Here is a 21046-nt window from a genome sequence, read left to right as displayed (position 1 = left end):
GACTGAGGATCATTGCAACCATTAATCTTCTTCTGGGGACAAGTGATGGAAATGACAACAATCTGACAAATTGTAAAGTCCTGTGATGAACTGAGTCAATTATGAACTTTTGTTTGTCTCTCCTGCATTCTGTCCTCTGCTCTCGTTATCCCTCAGGGGTACCATTTTTAGCACTGCAGATGTGAGTTAAATTGTAGTTGGGGATAACTTCCATACCATCCAATTCCACTGCCAGAAAGATGGAGAAGAGCAGGACAGCTTCCTTTAAAAATTTAAGAAGGTTAGACTCTGCCATCCCACAACAGCTATGCAGAGGAAGGTAATTGTGAGTCTGGAACTGTACCCTTAATGCATTTTTAAAGGAGTCCTTTTGTACCTAGCATATGTATGGATTCATACAGAGAGAGGATGTGTATATGTCGATATACATACCCCAGAAAATATGGACATTGCTCTGAGACACCTGAACTAGCATCCATGCTTTAAGGATACAGAATCCTGCATTTTCCAGTACTTGCACTGTATGTAGCTCACTGAATCTTGCAGTGTTTTCTGCACATTAACCTTGTATTTTTATACAGAATTGTCATTGTTGGAATATTATGTTCAAATGAATAGGTTCAACAAGCACAGTAATAGTGTGTTCTACTCTATTTGGTTGCATGTCCTATAAATATTTTGTTTTTTCTTCCTCTGCCCAGATTTTAGAAGAAAGTGTTGATCTTTAACTATGCTACTCAAAGCTCTCCAAGTTTGGTAGGTGCACCCTGGGACCCCAGTGAAGCAATTCAGAAGACTGAAGTGAAGGAATGCTTGACTCCTGAATCTTGCTTGGTCTTGGGCAAGAGCTTTCAGCATGGGTGAATGCACAGAATTCACAGAATGGTTGAATCTCTTTTAAAAGCAAAGGGAATGCTTTTAAAAGACTATGTGTCTGTGGAATTCAGGTGATTCCGGGTTAGGAAACAGAGCAGAGTTTCTCACAGAATATAGTTTTGGATTTAGCATACAAATTTTACATGAGCCCATGTCTGACTTTGCAATGCTTACATATGGAGAAAAATAAAATTAACTGCTGGCTTCACTAGCAGCTACTGTATACTCAATACTTTTGATCAGATCACTTTTACTTAGGTTCCTGAACACAGATTTATAAGCCAACCTTTAAAAACCTTGGCTGAAGTTCTTAAAAGGAATCAATTTCTCTTATACTTCCCCTGATGTGGCCCAAAAACTACCAATGGCTAAATTCTTTAAGAAAGAAAGAACAGCTGTACCACACTAAATCATGGGTATACTAGGCTTGGCACTCTTCAATAGTGGAAAATAGTAGATGCTTGGGGTAAAGTGTAAGAATAGAAGCACGGAATTATAACTGTCCAGGCAGTTCAGGGATTCCCTGGACTAGAAGTTCTGTATTTGTATTTTGCTGCTGTCAGTAGACTATTTTTTTTCATTAATTTGCCAAAACACTTGAATACATGCAGTTTTTTCCTGCACTGCATTCTGCAGCAAGGAGTTCCAGGTCTTCGCTGTGCTCCATATGAGGAAGTGTATCTTTCTGTGCTCCTCTGAACCTGCTATTTGCTGGGATCTTTAAAGAGAAACATTTGTTAGTAATTCCTTATTTAGCTCTTTTTTTTTTTGCTACTCAGGGTTTTAGAGGCTTTTTGATTATATCTCATCAGTATATCACCCAAGCCCAACATAAGCCTATACATTTTAGGCTAGAATTTGACCATGGACTTTTCTGTGGATTTATAGTTTTGTTCTAGAATTTCTCCTTTTCCTATATAAACTCTTCTAAACTAATTAAATCCAGGGCAGATTTATGATGATTCAAGGAAATAAAAAAACAAATTCTCTTCATCCTGGCAGTGGAGATAGACTGAGGTTGCTGCAGGAACCATGAAAAATCCCTTTCAATTACTTCTGAGAGCTGAAAATGCTGGAGCTGAGAATTTTATGAGGTTCTTGAGCAGTAGTGCTCATGTGGGGATGTGTATGTATGTCTGCAAAGACACACAAAACTGCCAAGGCCATCTGTGCTGGAGGGAAGGTGGTGAGTTTAGTCTAAGCAACACTGAGTGAAGCTCAGAGCCCTGGTTTAAAGATGCTGCTGGCTACCATGGAAACTAATTGGAGCTAATAAGTGAGGGACATGTTAATTGTGGGGAAAAAAACAAGACTCTTTCTCAATATCACAATTGCCTATCTTGCATATTAGGATTGACTTGATTTACTTGGGTAAAGCATTATTCATTTTGTTACAAGTCTTACCTGAGTGGGGTCAGTCTGACCTTAGCAGGAGTTCTCAGGTCAATAGTCAACCTAGGAACCTTTTTTATGATGCATTATTTTTCAGTATTCAGGTACAGCTCTTCTAGTGCAGCTTTCATTTCAGCCTTTAAAACCTAAACTCTTTGCAGATGGCAGTCTGGGTAGAGGAGAAGCAACGGAAAAGTCTTTTATAAACTGTCACAGTAAACTAAACTGGCTGTAGTCATAGGAGTAGCGGTTAAATTATCCCACAACATCAGCAGTAGCTTTTATGTGAAAACATGTTTGTGCACAAAGTTTGAGGGTTATTGCTAACGTTGGTTTGGAGATGAAATTTTATATTTCAAGTAACTGAAGGGTCTTTGAAGATAAAATGTTGGCATGCATGTGTCTTTGTGTACAAAATGTGCAATTGGGGGTCCTTTTAACCGTGTCAATTTTACACTCTTGTGACTTGACAGGCATCTGCAGAAGCATCCCTGATTTACACATGCATAAAAAATAACAGAACTAGGCCTGTACATTTTGTGATTGCTCAGTATCTTATTTATCTTTACACACAAATATAATACACAACATTGTGTAAGCACACATGCAACACTACTGCACATAACTGTCATTCATGGTGGTTAGAAGGAGCTAGAGTTTGAACCTTGTTGAGTTTGCAACTAATCTGACCAATATGAAATGGAGCATGAGCAGAGCTGCATTTCAGACAATGAGTCATTACACAGGAAGATGCAGCACAATTTGGGTTTTTTTTTAATACTCCCCATCTCTGCTCAATATACATTTTTAACACAGAGTTACTAATACAACACTGTTAAGAAGTACAGCTAAAGAATATGCAAACCAGTTTAATAATGTCTCCAGGGTTTTCCAAGTGTGTAACTTTATCCAGCCTGTTTACAGACCACATTCTGCTAGAATAAAACAAAATCAAACCAAACCCTTGCCCTGAAGACATAATTGGCAACATTATAAAGCTTACGATACCCCAGGGACAGTAGTTGCATCCCTACTTCACTACATATTATTGTCAAAAATATCATTTAGTTGTTTATTTATCTGGAAGTAGCAGATTAAGGAGTTGTGTTTTAGTGAATACCCAATATCTGTGAAAGCAGTTTCAATTTAACAGGCTGAAACAGACACTGTATCATCACTTTGGGGATTAATTTGAGCAAGTGCAGTAGTGACTACAGTTTCTTCTTTTTCCCTTCTTCTCCAGGTCTGCTCTGATAATAACTAACTAGGCACAAACCACAGCTTTTTAATCCCACTTTTTATTAAGTATTCACTTTGCCACTAGTGATTTCAGAAATAGCTTTGTATAGAGTATTAAAGAACAAGTAAGCCAAATCAACATTTGAAGACTCTCATATGACTTTTATATAGCTGGGCAGAGTGTCTTTTCACAATTGCAAACCTTTCTTCAAGTTGGATGTTAACACTTTTGGAGTAACTTTTAATGCCAAAACGATGTTCCTCCTTCTCAGTTCAAAGAAAACACAACATCTGTCATAATGTGAAATGTAGATTTAATGCAAGTGTCAAGTTAGGCACTTGGTAATGAGGTAAAAACCCTTGAGATTTTAAGTCTCTCTTCCGTGCTATCATATTACAGGGAGGGGAAAGGAAAGAACTATTTCTTTGGCATTTAGCAGCTTTTCTATGTCCCTTATCTATCCTTCCCGGACATCTCCTGTAAATTAGTATATTTTTCCTGGCAGTGTCTCTGAGAGGGCCGAAGCTGTGATAATGCTGGCTTTGTGGCCGAGGGAAACTGAGGTACAGAGTAGACACAGTCCAGACCTGACGACCTGACGAGGCACTGCCCAGAGCCCCCAGCCCTGGCTACGGGTGGGTGGCTGATCCCGAGGGTAAGGGCAGTGAGCCTTATATTCTCGGGCTGCACCCCGCAAGGGAAAGTCCGAGGGGGCGCAGCGTTGGCGGAAGCGGTTGGGCTGGGGGAAAGCAACAGGCTGCTGGGACCGTTTCCCGGAGCGGGGTGAAGGGGGCGCGGGGACCCGGCCACCCGGCCCCGAGCTCGGTGCGGGGAGTCCGGTGCAGGGAGCCCAGCGGGGGGAGCCCGGTGCCGACCCCGTTCGGGTAGGAATGTGTGGGAAGCCCGATACCGAGGCGCGTGCGGAGAGCTCGGTGCGGGAAGCCCGCTGCAGAGCCCGCTGCAGGGAGCCCGGTGCGGGGGGACCGGAGCGGAGCTGGGGCTGTGACAGCCATGCTGAGCGGCGGCAGCAGTCCCGGAGCGGTTGCGAGTGTGTTGCGGACACGCCGGGGAGCCCGGGAGTTTACACCAGGTGCGGGGAACCGCGGGCTCGCGGGGAGGACTTGCAGGTATCTGGGCAGAAGTAACAATATTTGCCCTTCGGATTTGCCCTCTTCTCCCCGCCTCGCCCCTACCCCTTGGTTTTCCTTCAGGCTCCCTCCACCGTTCCCCGGGAAGGTTGGAGGCGGCCACGGGATAATCACGAAACGGTAAAGAGCTGGGATTTCGGGACGCAAATGTCACGTTGCGGTGCAAACGACTCCCAGATTAGCACTTTATCAGGATTTCCAACCTCATCTTTTATCTCTCTTAGGAAAGCGTCTCTCGGAGGAGATTGCCCTCAATAGACCCGCCATAAAAAAAGAGATTTTAGTGTTACTCTTGTGCTTCTGTGCATCCCACTGTGAGGGGGTCCCAGTGGTCCCTTGGGAATACAAGGAGTTGTGAGAAGTAACACAACTGGCCACCAGACTAATCCACTCCCTCTACCTTCCCGCTAGTACCTCCCCCTTCTGCTCTTTTTTTTCAAAAGCAGCCCTTTCTCAAAATCTCAGGTTACTTTGCTAAAGAGTTCTCAGCCCTATAGTTTCTGCCCTTGTCTCTGCCTCCAGCTCCTTAAGAGCCACCCAGCCCCAGCGATTGGATTGGGCAGCCCGACTTGACACACCACTGTGCCGAGTGCTTGAGGACGTGTTTCAACAGATGGTTGGGGTTAGTGTGTGTCATCACACTCGAGTGGGGATTAGGGGAGAGAGGCAGCCTTGCTGGAGCTGTGTGGTCTTCCCCAAGTGTGAGCTGCGAGCGAAAGAAGAACACCTAGCTTTTGGGGAGAAGAGGGAGCAATCGTTTTCAGCAGCTCAGAGGGAAAAGTAAAACCCCACACTTTGTTCAGGTAAAGTAAAAGGCACCTCATGCCTCTTTTTTTTACCTTTTTTTTTTTCTTTTTTTTTTTCCCTCCCTTTCTATTTTTTTTCCTTTTTCCTCCACGGATTTCAGAGGAATGCTAGCACAGCACACTTGTCAAAGCCAGTTGCTGCTGCCTTATCAATGCTGCTATTGTACGGCTGACAGATAACAGCGAGCACAGCCTGATGCTTGGCTGTCTTCATAGAGCTAACACTCTTAACGCGGCTAAGGTCACGCTTTTGAAGGTGTAGATTGGAAAATCTCCTCTGGAGAGGAGTATCCCAGCCCTGCGGGTGCCACCTCTGTGCCCCCCCTCCTCTCCTTTCTGCTGCTGACGCTGCTCCGCTTCCCTCACACACGGGCCGCGCCAGGACCGCCGGCAACCGGGCCGGGGGGGCTGCAGCGGGGAGCTGCTGGCTGCTGTCTCGGCGGGTATAAAATACCCCTCGTGTTTCCGTAAATCCGTGGAAAGTGGTGGCCGGGCGCGGAAGGGATCAGGGCAGAGTGTTTCCTAGGGTTGGAGGAGGATGCTTGAGCAGTGTGCAGCCTGTCTGGGGCTCATCTGGGAGGCAACCCGGAGTGTTTTTGAATGTGCGTTTGAGATCTGTAAAGTTTGAAGACTCCTTTATAGAGACCTGGCTGGACTTCTGATGATCGGCATCGAGATGGTTTGGCTTACACATGGGCTTAAAGAGAAAACCAGTAAAGTAGGAAAAGGCAGGGTACAATGTAGTGCTGCTCTTGCAGCTGCGGCAGAGCAGATGGATGTAATTCATTTGCAGATCTGTTTGTGAAAGTTTTACAAGTCATTGAAAACTAAGTAGCATCACTATAATGGATCATTAAAGTCTCACTATATTTGTAGATGTTAAACTAGCGATCTAAAGTGCTAATTAAAGTAAGCAAAAATGTATGTTTAGGAAGGAAGAGTGGCAGAAATGTAATTAAAAATTAGTTATGGAAGTACTCTGTTATCATTTTCATTTAATTCTGCTGTTAACTTCATTGATGTCTGGACCATGGGAAGCCCAGCAAATTAACTATGAAGTCAGAAATGGTATCAGTAATTACAGTATGTTAGCCTATCAGAGAATTAAGATGTTCTGATTGTTTTACTCTAAATGACCTAGATGGAGAGACTAGAGGATGGGTTATTCCCCCCACCCTTTTTTTAATAGCAGATTTATTGTATATATATACTGCCTTCCTCTGCAGAGTAACAGAATGATTTGTTTCTTTCTCACTATAACAGATCTTCACACTAACTCTCAGATACCTGTGGTGTTTTCGAATTATTGGCCTCTTACTTGTGAAAGAAATCTAACACTGTCCTCACCATTTACAGGTGAGATATTCTATAAATAATACTGTCTATAATGTGTTCTGAAATAAGATCTGTCTAGTAGGCTGAGCAAGGGGATTTATAGCTGGTGTTTTGTGATTTTGGCATTCAACTGTGTAATGATGCCCATAAACTCATGTTTCAGGTTGCACATATATTTTTGCCTCAAACCAACTTTTTTTAACTTTTTTTTCTTTTTTTTTGAGCAGGCTATTTGGCCCCTTTACAGGTTGTTCTCAGCCTGTATTTTCAAACACACTGGTCAGTAGGAATGTGTCCTCAGAAGGGACCCACAGCAATCTGAAACAGGGAAATAACTAAATCCCTACTATAACTGCATGATCAGACCAGAAGTATGTGAGTACATTTGACTGTTTTGCTTTTTTTCTCAATTCACTCTTTCTCATTGTAAAAAGTGATGGAAATTTTTACAAGCTTGAAGTGAAAAACAAAAACAAGGGAAACCCTCATTATGACTCTGCATTAAAGCCTGGTATATTGGATTTCTCCTCTTCACTCTTCCCAGTGTGTCCTGTGAGAAGCCCAATCAGTTTCCTTGCACAGGGAAGCAAATCAAAGGTGCAGCACTATGAGCTGCACAGCCTGCTGCTGTCACAGCCTAACTGAGACACATCCCTCTTGGTGGGTATCATCAGATCACACATCAGCTGATCTATAAGAAAATGTATTTTTCAAGAAAGTGCATAGCTAACTACACACGCTCAGCTTGTTATTGTTTTACTAGGAATAAAACGAGTTTCTCCAGCACTGCCAGAAAATCCTGATGAGAAACTAGGAACAGCAAATCATGTTTTTCCTTCCTTTATAATGATGGGGCTGTTTAAAAGACAATGCCCACGGGGCAGTCCAGCTTCTTGTCAAAATGTAATCTACTGTTCCAGATGGTAAACATTCAAAGACATATTTATGGTGACTTCTACATACCTTCCTTTGACACTGGCTTTTTTTTCCCTGAGAGCACTTGTACTGGGTACACACATGAAGTTCCCATTAGCATCCTAGCAGCTGTAAAAGTGTTCAGAACTCACAAAGATGTTCCTCACAGTGAGATAAAAATAATCTGAGACAAAGATCTGAGACCAGTACAACCTCAGTAGATCTGCTCAAGGTAAAAAATTCCAGAGGTACAAAAAAGATCCATAAACTGCTGTATGAAAGCTGCAACACATTTTTGTTGCGGCTAATTCATCTTTGCTTGATATGGAATGCTGAACATACCAGGCATGTCTGTACTATCAACTGTGTTTGTGATGTGAGGGAATCTGCAATGCACAAAAGCTGGTGAGTTTCTTTTTCCCCCAGCTAGTGAAGACTAGGTGGAATAGTGATTGTATCCATAGAGTTGTTTTCAAAGTGTTGCCTCTTTTATTCCCCTCCTGCTTTGAGCAGTGAGGTAGAGCCCAAGACAATGTTTTCCAGCCAGAATGTGTTCTGCCCTGAATTGACTTAATTATGTGTCAGTTTATTGCTTGTCAGGGGCTTCCTCTTCTTAGCACTTTATAATCGAGGTGGGTGAGCTTGTTCCGTCATAATATGCAACTTCAATTTCTGCTGCTTGGCATGTATCCTTGGCCTTTCATTGATTTTTGTCTCTGTTTCAGAGGGGAAAAAAAATTAATTATGATTGGTGTAATTTTGCCTGAACAAACCTCCCTTGGTGAATTTCCAAACGACATGTAAATACATCTTCAAAAAGTAGGCTAAATGAGAGGTTGTTAGGGAAAAAAAGAAAGCATGTAGGAATCCAGAAGTATCCTAGAGATGGCAAGTATCAGTGTGAAAATTATTGTAACAGCTCTCGTTCCAATCAGGAACTGATAAAAACAGTATTAAAAATGTTGTGATGCTGGGGACAGGGTTTCAAAATGTGGAATCCATTATAAAACCCACACTCAGTGGAAGTTACACAGCTATGGAAAAAAGTATTTTGAAAGATCTGCAAATTCTGCTCTGACTAGACCACTTCATTGAAGGCTATTTTGACAGTTTGCAGTTTATCATCTAGCTTTGTTTAACTTACATACTACGCTTAATGTTATATGCTTGTTCATGCAGGATAAGGAGTTTGAGCCTTGTGTAACAGGAGGACTTGGGGGAGGCTAGACACTTGTCACAGATGTCATGGGAGTCATGGGTTCCGTGATTCCCTTAGCTTTAGAAAGTGCTTTGGGGGATTTGTGTTTGAGTGGGATGGCAGACTGATGCGATAACAATTGAGAAAGCTCCTTTCTGAGTGCCTTGAGAGCTGCAGTGTTCAACAGAGAACGAGGGTCCCGTGACAACTCTGCGGTGACACTGAAAGAATCCAATTAGTGACCACTCATGCTGTTGATACTAGATCTGGCCTAAAACATTTCCACCATTACCACCCTCATTGTAATCCCATCCAAGACACTGATAATGGGATCAGGAGTGTGTTTTCAGAACACTGGTTTAAATTTTAACTGCTGTCTTCAGAGATTTTGAGGATATTAAATTGGGAGGCACTGAATAGCACAGCTCACAAGAAAGCTGCGTGACACACGTGTCACCCGGTGGTTGTCTTTCTCGTAGTAGAGTTTCCTTCACCTCCACCACAGATAGAGCTGCTCTAAGGAGGCTACAGATGAAGAAGGGGGAGTTGTATGTGCATAGTTAATAGGGGGGTGTATATGCATAGTTAATAGTCCATTGAGTTGTGGCTGTCTTTGCACTACAGTTACCTGTAGACCTTGTCCCTCTGCAGCTCACAAGTGCAAAGCAGTGGGAAAAGGGAGTGGGGGGAGATATGATCCCCTTGCTGTGCCTCAGTAGTGGCAGCGAGTCTGCCTGACTTTCCCTGCAACAAACCCTAAATCATCTGTCTGCCTTCCCAGCTGGACCAGCAATGTAATATTCCCCACCACCGCCTTCTTTTTTTTTTTCTTTCACTTTTCTTGCTCCAACACTGATTCACCATTTCCTTATGATCAGAGAGCAGTAACTCTACTGTTCCTACCAAGTAGGGCATGTTCAACAATGTTGTGTGCTTCCAGAGGACACTAGAAAGACTCAAAGCCTTCAGCAGTGTCACCTCAAAATGCAACACAGTAATATATGAATTGCCATGCCAGACACTTTTTAGCTGAATTAGCATATCTCAGTTATGTCAGCAGACTTCTGAGAGCCCTTGCAAGGTCTTTGCTTTAGTATTGCTCAAAAGTTGTTAACTGGTAAGAGTAATTTCATTTTAATTTTTGGAGTCTTAAGACTTTTATTTTCTGAGAAAACTAATACTTGTTTCATCTTCTGTTTTATGCACTGCACATAGCAGATCTGTTATCAGTGGTTTCCCAGAACTTTAATTCCCACTTTCAGAGCCTGCTTAAAAGGTTTGGTAAGCCTTTGTTATCGTGTGTGCTCTATTAATTGTGGAGCTCTGAGCCTTCCCAGCCTTAATCATCTCTGGTGATTTGGTTACAGAGAATCATTTCTGTACTAGTTGACCTTTTCACCCAAGATTTTATCATGACTTTCTTAAAATTTTGTTTCAATTTATTTTATAGCAGAAATTAATTTACAGTTGACTATAATTCTGCACTGTAATTTTTATAGCTCCCTGCAAAGTTGGTAACATTGCTGGAACTCCAACAAAAACATTCCTATTCACCAATTTTATCACAGACTAGTGTGATGATACCATCATTATGTTCTTGAAGATTTCTAGATGTGGTACCATGCTATGGAAATCTAGACTGTTTTGTAGACCAGTGCTAGATTATCTACAGCATATTTCATGGAGTTTCCAAATGGAAGTAAAATACTGAAAGTCAATAATTTTATCTTGTAAAAAAATCTCCCCTGATGCTGTCTGAATGTAATTATGACACTGCATGTTGCCATTTCTCAGTGGTGTAACTCTAACCCATCTTAGTAAGGAGAGGAGCTGCTCCACAGCAGCTGTATTTTTGTGGTGCTTCACAGGAGGTGAATGCTGTTTGGAAAGCCCACAGAGAAGATGGGGAAGCTTTTGGCACCAGAATTCTGGAGAATAAATGTAACAGGGAGCTGAACATAGGGATTGTTTTTCTCAAAAGCATCCATAAAAACAGAACAGTGGTCTGTTCCAGTATTGTAATTGCAATGTGCCAAGATGTTCATTATTCTAGCATGTGCACTGTTTTGTCTGTTTTCACTTAAAAACAGAAAAATGTGTTACCAAGCCCATAATGTCTGTAGAACTGCCAACTCTCCTGACTTTTATCAGTAGCCTAATGGTATCTAGCCTCCTTTGTAAAGCTCCAAGTGTTAGAGTCAAGATATAACGTGAGAAGTTCAGATCTCTCTTTTCTGTGTTGTTTTGGTTTTTTTAAATCTAATCCTTCTGGTTGCTGAGGAAGCTTCACTTACATGCAGCTCCAGAAATGTGAAGGCAACTAGCGGAAATCCCAAATCTCACTATGTAAATGCATGCAGACTTTGTGAATAAGGTGGATTTATTTATGCCAGCCTGGCAGTTGGAAAAAAAAAACAAAACAACCCTTTTTTTCCTAAACAAGGTTTGCCATAAAGAGCTTCTCCCAAAATTCCTGATAACTCCCATTTTGTTAAAATGGTCTTACTGCAACAGAGGGTGAGAGTCCTTGACTCCTCTCAGCCACTGGAATGGCGTGCTGCCCTGGAGAAACCCATTCTTGATCCTCCAACCCTCTGCCTCCATGAGTGTGTTCCCATCCGCTCCCTCGTGCCAGGTTTGGCTCTTGGCTGACCTGGCATGCTGAATGAGCCCACCACAGCAGCAGGAGGCCGCACTGGCTGTCTGCTTAGTGGGTGACGGGTGACAACCCTTTTAGGGGAGTGTGAGCTGTAAGATCACTCAGCTACGAGGTGACACCTCACCCTGTGAACTGAGGCACTGTGTGCATCTACAGGAGGTGTGATAATAGATATGCAATAACATGCCAGTGTCACCATGAACAGAAGGCTAAATGTGCACTTTCAATAAAAGCCTATCTGTTGCTTATGGAGAGGATGGTTGCCGTGTCATGCAGAATACGGAAGGGCCCTGCATACAGTTTCTGACTTTTTAAAACAACAAATAGGCTTTGGAGAGAAGTGTGGGGAGAAAGGAAGAAACACAAGTGCCAACTGAGCTGCTGCCTTAAAGGTAAATGAGATTCTGTCAATGGAATCTAGTCTGGAGAGCCAAGGCACTTGAGGTGTCCTTGGGTCTTAAATGCTTATAGAGCAGCTTCCTAAGGGCATGTTCTCTCTCTGATCAAATAAGGGAGTCCCTCTGAAAACCTCCAGGCATTGCAGTTGGGAAGGCAGGATTTCCAAGAGGAAATCTTCAAAGGCACCTGCATCTTTCAGTTGTACATGTAGGGATGGAGTTTACCCACTTGCTTTAAAAGGATTGCTAAGGAGCTTAAGCCAGAGGGACTTGATATCATCTTGAATTTGTTGCTTGGCCCATGGATCAACAATGCAATGGATAAACACTATCTATTTGAACAGCTGTGATGTAATTCCTACACAGCTCTTTAAGGTGTCTCCTATACTTTCCACAGGAGAAAGCAAGAAGCAGGTCTTTCATTTGAACAGTAGAAGCTGCAATTCACTTGAATAAACTAGGATGCTCATTTTAGATTAAATGTAATTGTGGTACTGACTGTGGAAATGGAGCACTGCACTCCAAAGTGTCATGTTACAGTGCTGGGTTATGCCAACAAGAAAAATGCATAGCCTTTTCTTATTAACTTATATAATTTTCTTAACTTATAAAATTTAAGTTACAAGAAAGTGTTTTAAAAATCACTCACTGTTGTTACTAGAAGAAATGTCTCAAAGGCCTGTGGCTTAAATAAAGCTTAGGGTGATCAGAGATGTTGGTGCCTGCAGGCATTAAAGATGTAGTGTGGAATAATGGATGACCTTACAGGGATATGATATTGAAAGAATGGAAGACAGAATTGCAAAAGATTCAGTAGCAATGTTACTGGATTTAGCTATGCTAAATCTTTTAAGGATTATCTCCCATTGACTTGACTGCCTCAGGGCATGCCAGTCACAAATTAGAGAACAGTAATGCAATAGTAAACTGAATATGCTGTAAATAGTCAGCACAGTGATACCTTTTAGCTATCACTTTTTCCAAGGACTGGAAAAATTCCAACAGTGGAAGATTTTAGAATAATACTTGGGCTTTGGTAGCTTAGCATCAATAAACAAAGAAGTATGCATTCAGCCAACCTTTGTAGTAATTTTTAGCAGTTTCTCTTAGTGTCATTCTCTACTATTTTATTGAAGAGAATAGCTGTAATACCTGAATTCCTGAATGTATCCCTAGTAAAGCACACATGAATTTACCTTGTTGTTATCTAGTCTGCATCTAAAGCTGATTTATGAACTGAGACTGTAACACTATCTGTTTGGCCAACATTGTGTCGGATTTAGAGAGCATTACCATAGTTAGACCAATAAAAATGTTCTGAAGATAACACAAGTTTATCAGCCTGGTATTTCAGTAGTTTCTTTTATCTCTATATCAGTAGAGGGTTGGCATTTCTTATCTCACTGTAAACTTCAGTCCATTGCTGGTATATAGGCCCACAGAGGACGGCTTCCTGTGCTCTGCTGCTCTGCAACTCAACTCCTAAGTACGAAAGGCCAGTGAGATAGGTTTTTTTGTTTCCATATGCTTTCTATGGAGAATTCCTCTAAAGCTCAGATTTTCTGAAGTGCAGAAGGGTGAAATGAAGAGACTTTGAGGTATGCATAGTCAGGGATCACCAGGCTTCTCAAGAAAATAACAAATTGTTCAACATAGGAAGATGTGCAGCCACAAAAAAGACGTTGAAACAGGGTCATCCCTTTTTTAGGGCTTTTCCATCCTTTGCAGCTAATATCCAATTTTCATTTTCACTAAATTGCTCTGCAGACTTCTTCTCTTCACAAATTATGCAACTTTTTGCACCTCAGCAACTTGTGAAGGGTTTGAGATGTAGTATAACCATATCTCAAGAAAGAGATCTGTGTTACAGATACTAGTTTTGGGTCTTTAACAAGCCAACAACAAGTTGGCTAACTTTAACATAAAAAAGAATTCTATCAAATCCTGTAAATCCTTTAGAGTGGAGAATACTTGTCAGCATGGTCTGCAAAAGCCACGTAAAAGAAGGGCATGGATAGATAAAACTGAAGTCCATGCTGTCTTGGACAGTGACATTGTGAGCCATATCTTTACATTGTCTGTTTTGAGGAACCCTGTCTACCTTGTATTTATGCCTGAGAATTCACTGCTTCTCCTGGCACCTATACAGCATGGGTAGTGTGAGAATATCTTGTATTTTGTGTGTTCCTCATTTTGAGTGCCATGCAAGAATCCTTAATTGTTGTCAGTAACCCACAGGGTTATTGGAGAGAATCATGTGCCAAGAAGCTTGAACGTATTCCTGTGCTGAGTGAGTTCTGCAGTCATACTCAGGAGTACACCTACTACACTGCTCACTTTCTGTAGGTTCTCCCTTTGGGTACTGGTTCAAAGTTGCTTTGAATGAAGTTGTTTTCTACATACTATGAACTGTTTACTAAGGTCATTGAAACAAGCATCAGCAACTCCAATTGGGATGAGTGATGCTGCTGCTCTGACCTGCCTGCTTCGCTCCTCTGCTGGAGATTACCAATGGAATGCACGCACACACCTCAGGAGCTCCAGTGCAAAGTCCATTGCAGAGCAAATTTCAATTTGCCACAATAATCTCACCCTTCTATCACAGGCAGTTCAGAAAATAAGCAATGGCAATTCAGCCATTCTACATTTGCTGCACTAATGCAGCCCAGTACTGAAGCCTGAACTGCTGTCACAACAGTGGAAAAGAGATACAGACATGTGGAGCACCAGAGTGTTGAATTTGGTAGCTACTTGAACTATTTGCTGTTTTTTTAGTCTCCAGCCAGCTATAGCTGCCAGAACTGCCACTCTTTCCTGCCTGCAGTTGAAGAATGTGCTGGATTCTGTTTGGAATCAATCTCAGTATGCATGCAGTTATGGGCCCGGAGTTTTTCAAGTCATACCTTACTGTCAAACAACTCATCTTTAGAAAAAATGTTTAAGTGAGAGCCTAACACCGGGCAGAGCAGGTCTCCCAGAATGCCTCACTCCTCTCTTCCAGACACCTTGTTGAGTCACATCTGGTATGAAATGAGGAGCCCATGTCTTCAAAGGAGGAGCTCCTTATCTTCAAAGCTCTGTGTGGGCCACTCTCATTGTTTGAAGAAGCTCTTTGTCTTGCTTCAGCATGAATCACTGGCATCCACACTTAATAGAAACAATGTGACTGAACAATGGAAGATGAAAATTCAGGTGGGCAATAAACTGCCATGCTGACACTACAGATACAGGCATCGCAAATGAGTCTGAGTGGCAACTTCTAGTAGGCAACTTCAAAAACAGAGTAGGAGACTGAATCATAGCTGATACATCTCCCAGAGGAATGTAGACCAGACTTGGCAAACAGAGGATGTAAAGAAAATGCACTTTCTCCCTCTCTCAGTGGCATTTCAGTGTACTTCCTACACATATCTATTGATCCATCCACATACTAGTGTGCTCAAATGTATACTTTTTTTCCAAGACAAATTCTGAGTGTGGTATTGCATCATCAAACATTTCTAAGATACCTCTAGTTGCTGTAAGGGACATGAGGAAGTGGTAGTGTCAAAGAGGAGCTAATCTGTTTCTTCAGTAGTCTGGAAATGACCTTAATTTTCAGCTTACTTTTTTGGATGAAGTGTTTTAATTCCTTAGAAGCCTCATGTAAAACAAAATCTTCTACCTCAATAAAACCATATATGCCCTGGTAACTGTTCAGTTTAAGTACATGTATGTAGAAGTACACTGGATAGGAGACTACTTTAGGTACCACATACTACATAATTTGCAAAGGCTAAAGGTATTGTTTCTCTTTTGCTCTTTCTTATGCATCCTTCATGTTTTTCCCTATTTTGTATACAGTACAAGAACTGTTTTCCATTTACACCTTTATATTTTTATTTTCCTACTTTAAGATCTTGTGTTTAATGCTGTCAGGAAACTGCTTTAAATAAGTGTGGAGTGATGTGGAATAGTTTTAATGAAAGCCGAAAGAATGTGAACTTAATCTTTTTCATAGGAAGTTTTGTTCTGTTCTGTCCTGTGCCCTGCTTAAACACATTAGCCTTTTTTGACCTTTTCCTCGAAGAAGGTTAAGTGGGAAATATCTTGGCTGTAGCCTTTCCCGTTTAACCAGAAAGACTTTCCATAGTTCATGTTTACTTTCCCCGCTAAGGGCATTCATTTTGCCTGAATCAAAACTGTTAAACTGGGTTTTCAGAGAGAAATTAATAGCTTGTGGCAATGATGATGAAGTGTAAAGCCATCCTCTCGCATGTCTCCAGCTCTATTTTGTTAGTAATGATTTTGCCAGTCCTCTTGCTAAAGATTAACAAATCTCAGGAGCAAATATGTTTTGGTAATGGGTTCCTCCCAAGCATCTTCTTTATTGGCAGTAAGATCAAATGTAGAGGATTGCTACATCTGCAATTTATGAATACTGAATGCACTGCTTCTGCAAAAATCTAGAAATGTTGCCATATTTTCCATCTCTATCTGGGCATCTTTTGTGTCTCTGTAACATACACAGAGTGAGACTAGCTCTTGGCTAGTGAGGGGTCTACTCGCGGTTCTTGGTGTGCTCGCTCCAAAATGTTTTGGCGGTCTCCCTGTAAAAGTTTCAGAGACAACAGGATCTATGCCCTCAGGACACTGCTGCTTTTAATAGAAAAGCTGTCGTGCTCTTCAGTTACCACACTCTTGAGAGGAGAAGAGGTAGATCTGAACCTCTCTCTTGCCCTTAGTCCCAGTCATAACCATTACCTAATTTTGCAGTTTGGGATGTCTCCATTTGTTGTGCCACAGCAAATTGTGCTCCATGGAGCTTTGTTATGAGGGACACCACAATGTGGAGAAATAGTGTGAGAGCTGACTGTGTAGTGCAGGGCAAAAACCAGCCATTCTTTAGCTTCATATTTAATTTTGGTTTAGTTCCCAATTTAATCGAGCCACTTCCAGCTCCCACAAAACACAATCATATGATTAGCACTGTGTTCTTCCATAAATAATCTGAATTCAAGTAAATTTTTTATCCCTCTGTCAAGAATAAGGAAAGTCACCCTTTCCTGTAAAGAAAAGAAACCTTCAACCAGGGTTCTCACAAGCATATTAAACATTTCATATACTCACAGAATGATCACTGGAAAATTTACGTTGGAGAATCGTAGGTCCCACTCAAGCTAGGTTCAGCTATGAGATAAAATCCAGTCCCTCAGGGCTTTGGCCAGTTGGATCTTGAAAGCCCCAGAAGAGGGAGAGTGCACAATGTCTTGGGCAATGTGTTCTGCTATTTGGCTTGGTCACAGGCAGATGTAAGACAGCTACTTCTCAAAAACATGTTCACTTGGGATAGTCCGCTTATGGGCTTGACCAGGTCTGTCACAAAAGACAGCTTTAAGATCTCCCTCAAAGAAGCTCTTTCAAATTCAGTGTGTTTCTGTGCAGCCCAACTAAACAGAGTGTTGAAAAGTACTACTTAAAACATACAGGCTAAAACCATGTAAGATTTTTATTCTGAGTTTAGACTTTATGTCAGCTATGAGTTTTTATAAGTTTGAGAGGACTTTAATGGAACTTTGTGAGTCCTGAAATAAATAGATCAATTTCAGACTGCAGCCCACAATTTAGAGCCCTGAAAACAACTTTTACAGTTTTGCATCTCTCATCACTGAACATTCAGTTCATTCAATGCCAAGCATTTAATTGGAGCACATTACATATACCAAATTCTGGTAGTATTCTAGGAAATACAATTTTTAGTTTCATCTGTAATAATTTTGGGTAAAAAGTATCTAAATCACTTTTTTAGTGAAAATGTTGTTCAGCATGTAAGAGAGATCAACTACAAATTCATACATTATGCAAGTGATGTTACCACCTGCACCATTCAGCTAGTTTGTGAATACTGAGAGTGAAATGCATATTTACTGAAGCTCTGTCCACATCTGAGATATCTTTGTCAGAGTTCCACTGTGAGGAAATACAGAGAAAAGGACTTTCATGGATTTTTCTAGGGTTGCAGTGAAGGGGAAAACTTGTTTCTGACACTTGTTTATAAGGTTTAGCATTGAAAATAACCTAAACTTCAGTAGCATTTATTTCATAAAACCTGGTTACTGTCTTGCTATTTTTGATGTTTTCACTGAATTGAGCTCCTAGCAAGCATGACCTGAGTCAGATTTTACCCATGCTTCTTCACTATCCATCATCTGTAACTACTCATAGGTAACCAATATGTGATAGCAGTCATCATCACAAACATGTAAATATCTCTGAAACTAATAGCTTGTCTACAATGGCATTTATTGACTTTTTAAATCAGTGCAGACCTGCTTGTATAAATGTATTAAAACTTGGTCAGCATTCCTCAAACAAAAGGAACATTGGACCCACACCAGCTTTGCATCTGTGTGGTAAATATACTCCCATAGAACAGACGTGTGTGACCACTCTAATCCAGAGGATATTTCTAATTTCTTTGGTAGTCTTTTTCAACCCAAGAGCTTTGATCATGTAATGGTTGGGGACCTCCTAGAACCTCCTCAAGAAGATGAATCGTCTGTTCCTGCCTATAGAAAGTTAAGACACCCAAACCTGAGAAGGCAGAAGTTTCTTGCTAGCTACTTAGGTCTAATCTTTGCATAACAGGGCAATGGGTCTGAAATGTAGTCTTGGAATCCTCACTTGCACCTTCGATCCTCAACACAAATCTTTATTCTGCATTGATTCATGATCTCTGATGCCTTGGAGAGATTTCAGAATCACTCTTCCCAGCTCTTGCTCTGTTAATCTGGAGATTACAAATAAAGCTGAATGTGCTTTGCAGCATCTCCTTAACTACTCTGCATCTTGATGTAAATTGAAGTGGCTGTTTTTCAATGGTAGTTAATATGTGGGCTATAAACAAAAAGTACTCTTGATGGGGAGCTCTCCCATCAAGACACATCTCCCATTCTGCTGTCTATGTTAGAAGATCAATTACCTTGGCCAGAGATGGGGGTATAGAAAATGGGACAGCTGGAAGAACTACTTAATTTAACAGAGTATGAATTTCCAGAATGTTGCACGAGGAACTTGAGTTTTACTGGTGTTTTCATATAGTGTTATCCTTTATACTGTGATATTAAGGCAAGACTGCTGATACCAATTACAAAGCTTTGACATTTCAGGAAAAGTTAACAATGTTCAATACAAAATCTGAATGAAAAATGTAGGTCCAAGTTTTTAAGACCTAAAATTGCTTTTATAACTGAAAGATTTCATGGTCCTTCATATTACTGGGGAAACTCAAAAGATATATGTTTTTAAAAAAACTCCTTGAAAAGGAGACTTAATGTAGCTGAAGCTTGACTCTAATCTAATTTAGATTTTGTGGTAGGACATGGAAAAAAAAATTGTCTAAGTAAGAACTAGCTGTACCATCATGTTTTAATAAGGGGAGTGAATGTTTGTTCTCTGTGTGCCTGTACACAACAGAAGTAAATCCCTGTATACATAGTTAGAATATTTCACTTGGTTTTCACTTTGTTGGACACATTTTACTTCAGGAGTTGCTTATTTTTCAGTTTATGATGAGGATATCAATTAGTATGTAGAAGCAGCGCAAACTATATCTCCCAGACCATCCAAAAGTTCTTTTGCCTCCATCTTTAATCCAGCTATGCCATTGTGGTAAGATAAAATTTCAACGAAGGAGGATTTTTCCTTGAGGAATAAAATTTACTATCATTATGTATTATGTACTGAGGATGCAAAATATCTATGGGCAGACTGATAAGTCACCTTTTTCACTGATAAAAATATCTTCCAACTGATTACTAAAGCCATGTTGCTTGAGGACAATGGTGTAATAGATACAAATTCATCCCACAAATCTTTTAACCTCAGTAAATATATTGCAAATGTTTAGTGTCTATTGTGGTAACATAAAGCAGAAGTCATAATTAGTCTAAACAAAACAAATACATAGAAGAGTTCTTAAGTGTGTTTCCAATTTAAAAAAAAATTCTCATAGATATGCTTTTTTTGTTTCACATCTTGAACCAGACATGAGCAAATCTGTGTGTCTGTGTGTGTGTGCGTTTTCCCCAAAGCACTGAGAAGCATGTTGTGTGAGAATTATCTTTTACAGTCACAGTCATGCTGCTATTTGATCACATGTAAAAAAAAAGAAACCAAAAAAATAGAAGGTAGGGGGAATTGAAAGCTCACCAGAACTGCTTAAATGTGTCCAAACTTCAATGGTTTAATAGAAGGCAGATCTCAGTTGTGTCTGTGGAATGGTTCCACATTGCTAAAAAAAAAACCAAAAAACAAACCAAACAAAAAACCCAACCCAACAAAACACCAAACAAAAAAAAAAATTTTAAAAGCATTGACATTAACAACACAACATAAAAGATTTATGACTTATAATTCTTTTTCTTTCTGTCTTTTTCAGTATCTTACGCATTCTCCAAATCAAAGAGGCAAAGTTTCCAGCAAGTAGCCTTCCTTCCCTCCTTCCTTGCCTTCACATTTTTCACTTTCTAAATTCCTCCTCAAATATTTAAGTTAAGGTCGTCTTGCTTTTTGATTCATTGATTGTAGTCACATTGTTCTCTATGTTCAGAAGGCAAGGAGTAATCAGGTTTCAAGTCACAGTGACTTTGTTATTTTAAGTCCTGAAATATAGGAGAAGCCTGCTTTACAAAACCCCTGAGTTATTTTTCTGTCTGAAGCAACCTTGTCTGTTGTTTGTGTTTCTTGCTAAAAAAAAAAAAAAAGGCTATGTTTGGTTGTCTAAAAAAAATAAGTCTGCCATAACAGTATGGCAAAGGGAGATGCTGTATTATATCAACTAAGAAAGCACACACATAACTGGGAGCTTATTAACCCTCATCAAGTCACATCTAGAGAAATTTCTTCCTCCACCTCCTCCTTCATGTATTTTCAGTATCAGTTAACATTTTAAGTGTATTTTGTGGCTGCCAATGTCTCCCACATACCTAAACTAAGATAGACGTTCTTTTAAATGTAAATGATTTGTTTTATTCTTCCACAACTGGTAGCAGAAACACAGGAATACCTCACACCCTGAGTCGTCATAAAAGTTTGCATA

At 40.6% G+C, this 21046-nt stretch overlaps 1 protein-coding gene across 1 annotated transcript in view; it reads left to right on the top strand.

The window, feature by feature from the left end:
* Nucleotides 1-5298: 5298 nt before the first annotated feature.
* SULF1 (sulfatase 1) overlaps nucleotides 5299-21046 on the top strand; it is a 130750-nt gene continuing 115002 nt past the window's right edge. Inside the window, exons 1-2 of the mRNA XM_034067644.1 lie at nucleotides 5299-5459; nucleotides 6726-6818. The gene's annotated coding sequence lies outside the window, so the exon portion shown is untranslated. The remainder of the gene's footprint in view (nucleotides 5460-6725; nucleotides 6819-21046) is intronic.

This window comes from Melopsittacus undulatus, chromosome 1 (assembly GCF_012275295.1).
Source record: "Melopsittacus undulatus isolate bMelUnd1 chromosome 1, bMelUnd1.mat.Z, whole genome shotgun sequence".
NCBI lineage: Eukaryota > Metazoa > Chordata > Aves > Psittaciformes > Psittaculidae > Melopsittacus > Melopsittacus undulatus.
This window is presented reverse-complemented; position numbering and strand designations above follow the sequence as displayed.